The sequence below is a fragment of the Enoplosus armatus genome, chromosome 15 (genome assembly GCF_043641665.1).
Source record: "Enoplosus armatus isolate fEnoArm2 chromosome 15, fEnoArm2.hap1, whole genome shotgun sequence".
Taxonomy (NCBI): domain Eukaryota; kingdom Metazoa; phylum Chordata; class Actinopteri; order Centrarchiformes; family Enoplosidae; genus Enoplosus; species Enoplosus armatus.
In genome coordinates this window covers 2,264,351-2,277,277 of record NC_092194.1, presented here as the reverse complement: position 1 = coordinate 2,277,277, position 12,927 = coordinate 2,264,351, and the positions used below count along the sequence as shown (strand labels likewise).

The 12,927-nt window shown below is 42.8% G+C and overlaps 1 protein-coding gene across 1 annotated transcript in view; it reads left to right on the top strand.

Moving 5' to 3' along the window:
• The window catches only part of nrxn3a (neurexin 3a), a 121,080-nt gene that overhangs the window by 38,479 nt on the left and 69,674 nt on the right, over positions 1 to 12,927 (top strand).

Here is a 12,927-nt window from a genome sequence, read left to right as displayed (position 1 = left end):
CGCCGTTTGGTGCAGACTTCTCAACGCACTATTGGTCAAGCCACCAAACAAATGGAAATCCGCCAGCTCGCTGAAATTACTGATGGTTATCTTTCGTAAACCCCCACCACCATCATCTTTACTTACTCCCTCCATTCAGCCCCTTGTCTTGTGCTTCTGTCTCCTTCAGCCATCCTCCACCAACCAGCCTCTCCTCAAATCCTCTCAGTCTTTTCAGTGCAGAGGGGGCTGAGGATTTACTCTTTTTTATTTATCTATTTATTATTATTTTTTTATTCCCTCACATCCTTCTCTCCATTTAGCTTCCATCCGGATGCTGATGGCTGGATGGCCCATTATGTTGATTCACAGCAGTCCACACTGCAGATGCATGGTCTTTACCACGGATGAAATGAAACAAAAAAAATCAAATTCCGCAGTGCTCTAGGTGAAATCTGCTTGATTAGCCTACCCGATCAGCAGAAAAAGTAAAAATATGCATTGAGTTTTTCCACGGAAATGAGAAAACAGCCTTTCCAGACTAAAAATCTACGGCCTCGCCAGCAGCCTCTACAAACTGCATTCCTTATTTCATTTAGACTCTATCGAATGTTTATTTTCGAAGGGACAGCACACAATTAGAAGTAACTGCAATAGAGTTAGCTAGCCGCCAATTTACATCAGTTGTAAAACATCTAATAAATAGAATCAGTGTGATAAATAGAAACAGGTATACATCAGACTAAAATAACAAGTTATCAAAATTGAGGAAATGATGATGATCCCTTGGCTCTTTTATCTGGTATGTTAAGGGTTTATAGAGTGAGTACACAGCCTTGGGTGTAGTCACACCTGGCCGTGACTAGGTTGTTATGCATTAAGATGGATGGGGAAAAATCAGAGTGTGTACAAAAAGCTCGCCAAATGGAGACAGCTGGTGCTCTTATTTATTTATTTAACATTGCTGATGACCCTACTAACTTGTTTCTCGAAAGATTAATGTAGGTTTGTGTATAGTGGCTAGATATTTAACATGTGTCACAGATGTGATGACTTGACCTTTCATTCAAATGTCAGGATTAACTGAATCATTACAGCTGTCAGTTTGGCGGCGGCATGTTCTTTAGATCATACATGTGTAAAAATCACAGTATCATCAGCATACATTTGGATGCTAACATGTGGACACACTTGAGGAAGGTCATTAATATATATATACTAAATAAAATTGATCCTAAAATAGACCCTTGAGGGACCCCTACTGTACAACTAGCATAACAGGAACACTTATAACCCACTTTTGTATATTGTTTCCTTTTATTTAAGTCGGATTCCTTCCAGGTCAGGGCAATGACAGATACATTAAATTTAGAGAGTTTTGAAAGTAAAACGCCAAATGCCTTCTTAAAATCTAAAAACGCAGCTCCGACAACATCACCTTTATCAAGATAACTTTTGATTTGTTGTAGCGGATAGCAAATTACCTGCAATTTTAGAAGCTATTGGGAGGATACTAATGGGTCTATAATTTGATGGGATAGTTCTTTAATCTGATTTCAACCACCTGTTCTAAATCACTTGGGTTAAAGATTTCATTTTGCAGGGTTGCGTTGGAAATTACAAACCAGTTTTCGCTTGATTGGTCTAATTGCGTTTACAAGCTCATGTGTATCCAACAGCAGCGCCTTTCAACATTGCAAGCCGGCCCCCGTCACCTGCAAGTAGAATCATCAGGTAGTCAGTCAGCCTGTAGTATGGATGGGGAGATTTCATTATAGATCCCGCCTGGGCAAGCGTTGGAATATTGGCTTTCCCATTACTCAGGACCACGGAGTATTCGGCTTGATGACTCCGTAGAGTGAAGGTAACACAGTCAGCTTGCAGAGTACCATCGCTACAACTAGCCTAGCAACAATGCCTGCAAAAGCAGCAAGAGAGTGAAGATGTAGATGACCATACTACCTCTGTGGTGCCACATCCCCAATATATTGCCTTGGTTTGGCACCAAGTTTGGAGGCTTGTTTTGTAACAAAAAAAGCTTCTTATTGAGTTTAGTCTTGAATTTGACTTTGGCAGTGCAGACCCCTGCGCCTCCTGCCTCGCTGCCAGCCCGTGCCGCCATCTTGCCTGTTTACAACTGACAGAATGGCTGTTAGATGATAGAAACAACATCGCATTGGTTTCATTAGCATCAGGGCTATAATGGTAACAAGTACGCTAAACTAAGCAACACAAAAGGTCATTTGTCTTTGCCTTATTGAATGACCTATGACCGTTTTGTGATCCTGGGTGACATCTTTTGTCAGTGCCCTACGTGCTGTAGAAAAAAAGGTTCACATGAATGTTTCCTTATATGCCGCTGCTACAGTTATATTCATTAAGGCTAGGAAACGCTCAAGGTCACGGCTAAAAGAAAACATTGTTGACTGTAAGTAGGAAACAAGAACATCCACCCTCTGCTTTAACAAAATCATGATACTTCTACAGACAACAGTCATGAGTCATAGTTCTTGAGGTTCTTGTCAGGAAAACAAGCATATGCTGCATTCGGTGATTTTGAACAAATGAGAGCTGATGTCAGTCTCAAGTGTAGAGTTTATCTAAAGCGCGGCAGTGCGGGAAAGCGCACGTGGTGGCTGGCGTGGAAAGGATTCATCCTCTTGCCATTCACTTGCTCACACTGCTGTGTAAGAGTCACGTATGAGACACCGGGTCAGGTTACTTACGTTCCATGCATTCGTTATGATGTGATCCACACGCCAAATATAGTAAAATAAAATGACCGAGACAGTTTGTGACGTGGAGCAGTCAAACACGCTGATCAGTATATTACACATGGACATTCATAATCAGGCTATGTATTCATATCGACGTGATTAAAACCATGATAAAACATAAAGGCAGCAGTGTCTGTGAAGAGGTTACTTAAGAGTGACACAGTTATTATGATAAAAAACAAAAAACTGAGCACCAAAAGTATGTTAATTAGAGTGCTATCATCATCATCATCAGGTTTAGGGAATACGTTTCAGATCTTCTCAGGTTTCATTCCATTTCATTTTATAAGAATGTGGCGCCTGCAGGTATCTTCTCCATCTCCTGCTTTATAGCTTCTTTTCTTTTTTTTTTTGCCATCTGAGCACAAGCGGCCGTCATATAGTAGGTCTGAGATCATAATGCACTCACTGGGGCGTGTAATAACTTCTGTCCACGCCTGTCTCTGTGTGTGTGTGTGTGTGTGTGTGTGTGTGTATACACAATGCTGGCTACATTACTGTATTGATCTACATCAACACCATCCAATGCAAAGCAGCTTTTGCCGACTGAAGCCATAGTTTTCTCTTCATGTGGCGTATTCCTCATGTGTGGGACTGGTCCAGCTCTGCTGTCTGTCTCTCTTAGATTTCTTTTCATATCATTAGCGGGCCTCTTTTGTCTAAGCTACCTATTTCTGTCTCAAATTGCCTTTTCACCAATGAAAATGAAACAACAATCCCGTAAAACCACAAAGTGGGTATCCTGTGACTACCTAGTGGTTGCTTGTAGGTTTGCCTGGCAAAAAAACCTACATGTGTCTGCCAGGACACGTCCATTCATCTCATCTCCGCCGTCTGTGGAAACACAAAGAGGAACTAAAAGCATGTGAACCAGACTTCCTTCAGAAAAGGGTGTTTTAATTGAGTTTGTGGCTGCGATCTGTATCTGAGAGAAGCAGCTCATTGTTAGCTCCCGGAACCTGAACCTGGTACTGTCCTCCGGGACGCACTCTGCAAATAAAGGAGAGTGTGCACAGTTCAGCGGAGGGATTTCTATGAGATCATCAAGTTCAGAAAATAAACAATAATGTAGTGATCTTGATTACCAAACATGGCAACACTTTTGGACCTTTTTTTTCACCTGCCTCTCATTCACCCATCCACATTCACACACACACACACACACACACACACACACACACACACTGACAGCAGCAAGCTTCCATGCAAGGCGCTGACCTGTAATCAAACCGCAAACCCTGTGGTCAGCGGGCGACCTGCTCGACCTCATGCCGCAACTACTATTGTAGTTTCAAGCAGATTTAAGTGTTCATCAACAACCATAACTCCTCCCGTGGACACCTATAAGCTGTATACACAAATAATGAATGACAATATAGTGAACACAGATGTAATAATATAAAATAAGTCTTCATAGGAGAAGCCATAGGCATTGACAAACTGTACATTAAAAAAAACACGTCATATCTACATTATAGTGGATTACAAACCATTTATTTCATGGTCGTGGAGTGCTTATAAATGCTACACGGGGGGGTGAGTGTTACCTAAAACTTGCATTTACTGCTGCGGTTCAACTCCACCTGTGGAAAAACATTGTCAAAATATTATGATATTATAATCTTTAGCGTATATCCAGTTGTTATAACATTAAGGACATTAAGCGAGTTCATGGGAAACGCAGAAGGAGTTCGAGTGATATAAGAAGACAAATCAGCCATTACAGGAATCAGATCATTAAACAACATTTTTGTTTCCAATCATCAGTTTTCAGTTACATACAAGGCTATATTTGGCCTACTGCACATTTGTTTGTCAGAGGTGGAGAGCTTTCCCAGCGAAACTGCCGAAAACTGCGTAATCATCCTCCTGTTAACATGTCTCCACCCATTATTTGCGCGACTCCACCATTAAATGCACGCGCGACGAGAGAGACGCACTGAAAAACCGGCGACACCCGGCTGGTTTGTCTCATTACGTCTCATATTAGCTCCAGCTGAACTTTAGAATGCGTTTTTTTTTTTTTTTTTGCACAAAAATAAGACCCCATGCTATGAAGGGATCACTTCACAGCCAATATGGAGAGGGGGAATAATTACAGAAACCAATAACTCTTCAAATTGTACTAATGACATGTGAGTGTTGTATTAAGATAGACTTTAAAAAAAAAAAAAAAAAAAAAACCCAGCCTATCCTTTAAGGAAGGAAAGGCTTTGTGAAAAAATAACAGAATAAAATGGAAGAACAAAAAGGGAGAAAACAGATCTGAGAGGGTCTCATAGGGAAAATAAGGTGAAGAAAGAATGTAATTCCTGTTCCTCCTATATATGCACCATACCACTGCTAACACTTGCCAGGCTTTTTGGGGGGGGTGTTTGTGTGATAGTCTTGGCCACTCTCCCCCACATGCAACCACCTCCCGCTTCGCCTTTGCTGTAGTCACGAACCTGTTATTGAAATCGAATTGAATGATGAGGGAATTACTGAAATGCTGCTAATACCAGAAGATGAAAAAAGGGATCTGGCAAATTCAAATTAGCTGGCCATGAGATTGCTCCTGCAGGGACAGCTGACAGCGGCTCGGCTTCTGGTTTGGTGGCGAGACCCGCATGCTCTGACAAAGAAAAAAAGAAGAAAAAAAAGAATCATTTTCATGTGAGCGAGACAGAGAGGGCGAGAAAGAAGCGAGAAAGTGGATCATCTTGTCGTCTATGTTTCTTTTTTTCCCTTCTCTCTTTATTAGTTTGTGATTGCACTACCTCTCCGTGAACCTCTCTGTTCTTAAGTACGCAAAATGATTCAGCAAATACGAAACAACGTTCCAAGAACTGTATGACCTCACAGGGCCGTCGTAGATACGGTTAGAGGGTCAAAGAGAACGGCGGGTGGAATATCGCTGTGTAACCATGAAAAGGTCATGATGAGAACATTCCGTTACTGATGGGTTTGTTCTCATATTAAAAGCAAAAAACAAAGAAAGTTCTAATCATAGACTGTATAAAAGAAGTGGACGTAGCCACCGCGGCGTCACCCATTTGTTTGTGGACTGCCGTTTTGAAGCCTCGAGTTTGCCTCTGGACTTTGGCCGTCGCCATCTTGGTTTTTTGGAACCAGAAGTGAGCATGTTTGGACGAGACGGTGGAGCTGGGGGTCTGAGAACCCAAAGACAATATGCACACTTACCTATACCGGCAACCTGACTGCACCTGGGTCCTAGCTACGCCGTTTGAAGGAGCTGCTAACGAACGGAACGTCGCTATCCTGATTGACAGGTTGCCGTGGTGGCGACAGAAAAGCCTGTATAATTTCCCCCCGGGGATCAATAAAGTATTTCCGATTCTGATTCTGAAGGTAGCCCCGCCCCAAAAGCATACCCTGCTTTATGGGACCATAATTTACTAAATGAACATCATGCTGTATTGAAGACCTGAAACTAGCGATGGAGACCATAAACTCATTAAGATTAAATGCTTACTGAGGTAATAAATCAAGTGAGAAGTAGGGTCATTTTCTCATAGACTCCTAATAATCGGACTTCTTTTTGCAACCAGTGGAGTCGCCCCCTGCTGGCCATTAGAAAGAAGCATTGGCTTCACTTCTCAGACCTGGAGGTTGGTGGTTGTTTCTAATCCTATGTCCTGTGAAGGTGGAGGCCAATAGTTCCAATAGCCAATAGATGTGATTAAATCTCATCTTCAAAATGTATTTGTTTGTTTGTTTTTTTTCACTTGGAAATAAATCACATCACAGACGTTCAGGACTTCTGCATGACCGCCTCTGTGCTGGTCTTCACACTCACCAATGTGTGGTCGAATAGTTACTCCTGCTACTGGAAATACTCAGTAGAGCACCAAATGTGTATTAATCCGCCGCTGAAAATAGTCCCCAAGAAATGCACTATTTCCTCCAGTGTGAGTAATTTTGTTAAACTACAGTTACCCGAAAATGATTGAGCCTTTTTTCTTTAGTAGGAACCAATGGACTTGGAGCTGAATGCCACAGAGTATAGGGAATTGAGAAAGTACATGCTGTCACTTATATGTAGACTATCTTTCAAATTAAACTAGTGATTCTGACATTTTTTTAAAAAAAATTCTCGCACCAAATAATCAGAATTGTACAACAGATTTTACAGGAAAACAGTTATACATTGACTCTGAATGACTTCCTGGCCACCACGATTAGCCTTAGTAGATTTGTCCACAGTGCAAACTACGGTACCAGGGTGGTACCATGGATGAGAGTGCAAGTATGTACACATCGATGATTGCAGACGGTGCGCAGTAGAGCGAACGTGCCCCCCGCAGCAAGGCAGGGATCATTTCATCGGTCAACACTACACCTGCCATTCTATTGGTGGGGGGTGGGGGCTGAAGCTGGAGCGAAAGCGACAACATATCTGAGCAAGCACACCGTCGGAGCAGGAGCCGAGCAAATCTGAGGGCAAGCAGGGGCTATGTGAGTGCCACGTTTTGAGGGAAAGCGTTGCAAAATGTGAACGTGAAATCAATAAGTCACGCTCTCAAATTGAAAGACCACGCTCTTGAGTAAAGAAAGGGGGGGGGGGAGGAAGCCCCATACAGCGGCTGGGTGATACTTGTGACAAGTAAATTAAACTTTATGTGTAAAACCAGTGCAGTGCCCCTTTGACGGCAGCATCTGCTTGCTGCAATACAATGGTGCGTGTTTTATGTATTTTAGAAAGACACTGGATGTCGGTGGACAGTGGTTCGATTGGTCCAGAAATGGTATCGGCTTTAAACATTCCTCCTCATAAACGGTGGCAATCCAGAGAGCTGCAAGCGAACTAGCAAGGAAGCCATTTTGTCCCTTTCCAGTGTGTCCGTCCTTCCTTTCCTCTTGGCTTTGCTTGAGCCCTCTTCTTTGATGGCGTGGGCGAACCAGCTCCACGCTCGATATGCCGGTGGTGTGCAGTTGAAGGCGTGCATACTGTTTTACATTGCCCCCCCCCCCCCCCCCCCCCCAAGTGTCTCACTCAGTTCTAAATTATAGTCCCTACCCCGAGAGAAGGGGAGAATCCAGCGATCACATTCATATTCAACACAGCCCGAGATAATGCTTCCCTCACTCCGCTGCTCCTTTTCTCTTCCCCCTCTCCATGTTCTCCACGGCTTTCTCTCAATCTTTTTTTTTTATTAACAGTGGATGCAGCCCCCCGCCAAACTAGCCAATTTTCCTTCTGTACACCTCTGTTATCAGGTGAGCGAGAGAGACATAGATGTAGTATTGGGCGTGCTCAGATGAATATGAACAGGATTGTCCCCCCGCTATCTCTCTGCTGCGTAAGGCCAACAGATGATCTTCCCAGGAGTGCTCTCTGCACCTGAGCTGGTGCCAGACCCTAACCCGCCTCAGGTCAAATGAACGTGGCCGCGTGACTCGTTTGTGTCCAAGTATTCTGCTAACAAAGAAAAAACAAATAATCAAAAACGTTAATGAGGTGAAAGGTTTAGGAATGGTTTTGGATTCCAATTTGACTTTCGAAAGCTGAACTAAGCACGTGAGTAAAAATGTGAAATATAACACTGTTCATTTTAGACATATTAGGAGTTTGTTACCAATAGAAGCTTCAAAAACAGCGATGGTTTTTTTTCCCCCACATCTTCATTTTTGGATATCCTGCTGGTCCTAAGCCAGTAAGACGTCAGTCACCATCGTTGCGACATATGGTTCAAACGCCACCGGTTTGGTTTTCAGAAGTTTGATTGGTATTCAAGATCATTTTCAAGGCCAGCTTTGCTCAGAGCAAATGAGCGGAAGCTCCCGATCGGCTCTAAGCTCAGATTGAAACATTTCACTTGGTGCAAAAAAAAGTCATGTTCCGTCATGTCGACATTCATTTGACCAAGATTCAGGTTTCTAATTGTAAGGAATTGTAATTTTATAGTTGCACTGGATGAATGTGCTGGTATTTATATGCTGATGATGTGTGTGTTTGTAGCGTCTAATGATTGTTCTGTGTGTACCTGCCCAGGGGCTGCAGATCTTTTTTAGCTAATAGCTAAATCGGGCATAAATCATCTCTTCTCATTTTGAGATGAATGCTTTTGTTGCTTTTGTGGTCCTTGTTTAATAAAGACTAACAATGATAATAATAATAATAAACATATGATGTGGTTGGAAAAGCCATTGTATACACCTTCTTGCAGAGTTTCTTAAACTTCATATTGGTTTCCCGTCGATATTTCGGTCTGGTTTGACTGTTTATAAAGCATAAAATATAAATTATCACCCACACCAACTCATTACCACACGTTTTACACTTCTTTTTGGAATTTATGGTCAATAGGCCTCATTTACATGAAATTATACCTCGTTTTTGAGTTTTAAAAAAGCTGAAATTCTGAATTATTCCAGATGTTTTGTCATGTGACTGCTGATACAACTCCGAACAGTTACTGCAGTGCATTTTTTGAATTTGCGTCTGGGGGCTTGAGGGGATCATTGTCCATCAACTTTGACTGCGGAGTCTTGCGTTCTGTTGGGCGCGGAACACAGTCGGCAGAGTCTTATTTGTAATGGTTAATATTTATATATTTGGCCCAGATAGGCCACTTTTGGCCATCGTATGTTGTATGGCAACCCCATAGAAATGTGTGAAATGAACTTACAATAACGCCATGTAAATGGTAGTTTATAAATATTAATATGAAACCAGCTTAATTTAAATGTTTGCAGTCATCGTGGTCATTCTATTTTAAGTTTTCTATTTTTTTTTTTTACCGGCAATGCTGATGTTTCTACTGTCTGCTGTGAGGTTTCTACCGAGAATGCCGTTTCTCCCTCCATTTCTCGCTGCTGCATAAAGTCATACTGAACATATATTTATATATTGGATCTAAGATGCTTCATTCTTCTTTCTCAAATTGGTGAGCAGGGCCTCAGCGAATCTGCTGCACGAGAGACACAAAAAAGGCCACCCCACGCACACCGATTTGTCACAGTCAGCCATGCAGGATTCTGCGAGAAAATCCACACATCATAAATCACGGTGTCACTCACTTATGTATGAGCCTTATGACTTATTTATTGCAGATTCATATTCGGACTACAGCCATTACCCTGGCGCCGCTGAGGCCTGTCATAACGTCAATGATTCATGCAAAACAACCCATGTTATTAATTTGTTTGTAATAGCGCAAACTCACAAAATCGGGGGGGGGGGCTGGCCGACCGACTGACTGTGAAGAAGCCGGCCAACAAAAGGAATCTGGCAAACGTCTGAGGGAAGACCATTACAGTCATGACAAGGTAGCTGGATCATGCAAGTATTTTTGAACACCTGTGCTAGCTACGTAGCACTGACGGAATACTGCGTAAAGACCATCTGGGAATGTTCTTGAAACTGTTGAAGCAAACCAGAATATTAAGAAAAAAAAAAAAAAAAAAGCAAAGTTTTAAGTGGAGAACAAACCGTGTCCTAATTTATAGCAGATGCTGCTGAAAAGTTGGAGACAGAGGCACAAATTCAGTTCTTTTAGCGCCCAGAGCACCCCCCTTACCTTCCAAATATGAGGGAGATTTACTGTGGCCATAACTTTCCCCTGTGCCACCTCTCCTTCTGACGTTTTTTATGGATGACCCCTCGCAGGACTCAGCCAAGCTCATCCATCAAAATGCCGGCTCCAAATGGAACGGCTTATGGGTGCCATTAAAACCATTACGGGCTGATAACAATCTCCTCACTTCATCTTCATTTCAGTAATAAAGAAGTTCTATTCATTCTCAATTCATTACTATTCCATATTTCAGCAAAATGGCTATGACTACCTCTCTGGGTGACTGTAATCTTGTATTGGATTTTTCTTTCTGTATATCACCGCTTATATAAAACGTAAGTCTTACATTTGCATATTGTGTCTTTGGATGTAGGTGTTTATAGGCTATATAACAAAACAACCTAAAATCTGCCGATGCTGGTTTGTTTTTCTGGTAAAATTCTGCCTTTCCTCGGCTTTCATTTTCTACTTGCATGCTCCGCCTGGAGCAGGGCGGTGTTCTTATTCCTGCCCTGCTCGTAAACGTCCTCGTGGATGAACTAGCGCGGCCCCTCTGGCGCACAGATGAAGCTGTTCTGTCCTCGCAGTGGGCTGTAGATAGAGAGAGAGGCAGGGATGCTCTCAACACCTCAGGGGAGGCACGTTGGAGACAAGATGCGGTTTGACTTTACCAGGCCAAAAGGTAGATTGACTGGAAAACCTTATTTTGAAAAGAAAAAGATTTATTTTTCTGCAGCCGTACCATGTACTGACTGGCCCAGTCGCTGTGAAGTCTTAATGGTTTGAACCGTGTGGAGGTGGGGGGGGGGGACTTGTTACCTGTTGCTTGGTCATGCTTGGACACAGTCTGGTCATGTGTATAACCACATTCGGACCTCCAGAAAGACAACTAACAGCATGTTGGATCCCCTAAACTCTGATGCTACCTCTTTAGCGGGTGATGACAGGTCTAGATTGAATATAATTGAATATTAGAGTTTTAGTCAGTTTGATTACCTGCAAAAGCTAAACCTAATTGGATTTCATAAGAGATTCGAAAGGATTCCGATTTAATCCACACTGGGTTTGGATTTGATGAAGTGCCACCGAACCCCGACTCCTCGAACTAGACTCCTGGCCAAGCTCCACACATTCAACCAAAGACCACGTATACTATTATACCGCACACCTCTGACCAGGTCAGATCAGCTGGCCAGGCCGCCATGGTAGGCCTCCCAGAGCTCCCGATGGCAGGTCCAGGCCCACTTGCACAATCAATGAGGACACAGCTTATTCACTAAGGGTGTTCCCCAATTTATTATGTATTAAATAGCTGGTGAGAAAAGGTCTAGAGTAGCACTTTGTTAAAAAAAAAACAACCCAAAACATACCTGTTTATCAATAATTGATCATTGTCCTATTATTATTGGAGGTGTTTTGGGAGTCGGACTGTCTGCAAGGTTGTCATACCAACAGTGAGACAAGAGTGTGAGGGTATTCTTGAAAAGGAATGTGGAAGCCCTCCCAAGGAACTTCGGGTGACCTCTACCAGAGATTTTGGATTGAACCTGCCGGTAGCTTTGGACCCCCGTGGTAGAAGCTTAAGGTCATCACAGCACACGAGTCTCGCATTTTGTCGTACTTTGAAGGAGGTACGTTTGCTCATTTTTAAGGTGAAGGCAGCATACGATCACGCCAGGTTGACTCTAAGTTTTCTTTCAAAGGCTCCGAAACTCAAAAAATAAAAAAAATATGCGCTCTTCTCCCTCATCACATGTTCAGAGTGGTCTGTGTTGTGTGGGATGAGTCGTCTTTGAGGAAGAGATGCCCGAGGTGTCTGTGTTAAGGAGATGAAAGCCGTGGCCATTTTGTTTCATCCCCCCCCCCCCCCTTTCTTGCACATGAAAGCTGCTCGTGGTGTCTCTGCGGCCGACAGTTCGCGCTGTGTAGTAGTTTTACTTAAGCAGCGGTGAGTTAATTGAAGATGATCTCACAGATAACAACTCCTGACTGGACCATTTTTTCTTTTGATATCCCTCAGCTCTCTTCCCTCTTTCTCCCCCCGTTTCCCCCTTTCTCTTCCACCGCGATGACAAATGCAGTCAGCACAGCCTCTCCTGCCCCCCCCCCCCCACATCTTTTCTTCCTCTCTGTCTCATCACAAGCGTAACCACTGTGTCACAAGCCGGCTATTTGACAGGAAATGGCAATTTCGCTGGCAAGATTGGACCTTTGATGTCGTTAGATGATAGCGGCAGTATCTGCGCTCTCCCTTTACTTCTCCCATTGCCTGCATTCCTGTCCCTCACATGTTGAATATTTCTGAAGGTTCTTATTTTCTGAACAGGGAGGATCAGTTTATTTGTCAGGGAGGTCTTACATTTGCAGTAATTATTACTTGAATGCTTATTTTTACTCACCCAACTGTATGTTTTGAAGGTAATAATCATAAGTAGTGACATATTATATTGCATATATCTGTTTCAACCAGAGTAACAGACCTGATACTTGGACTACCTACAGCTTGGAAGCAAAAACACGGAAGTGTCAACTTTTGGCCTGGTAGAATTCAGGAACGATAAAAATGGCCAGACACCTTGAATATTTAAGACTGGGAATGGTCCTCAAGGACTTGAGACTTGATCTGAGACTTGCTTTGATAGAATTCACTT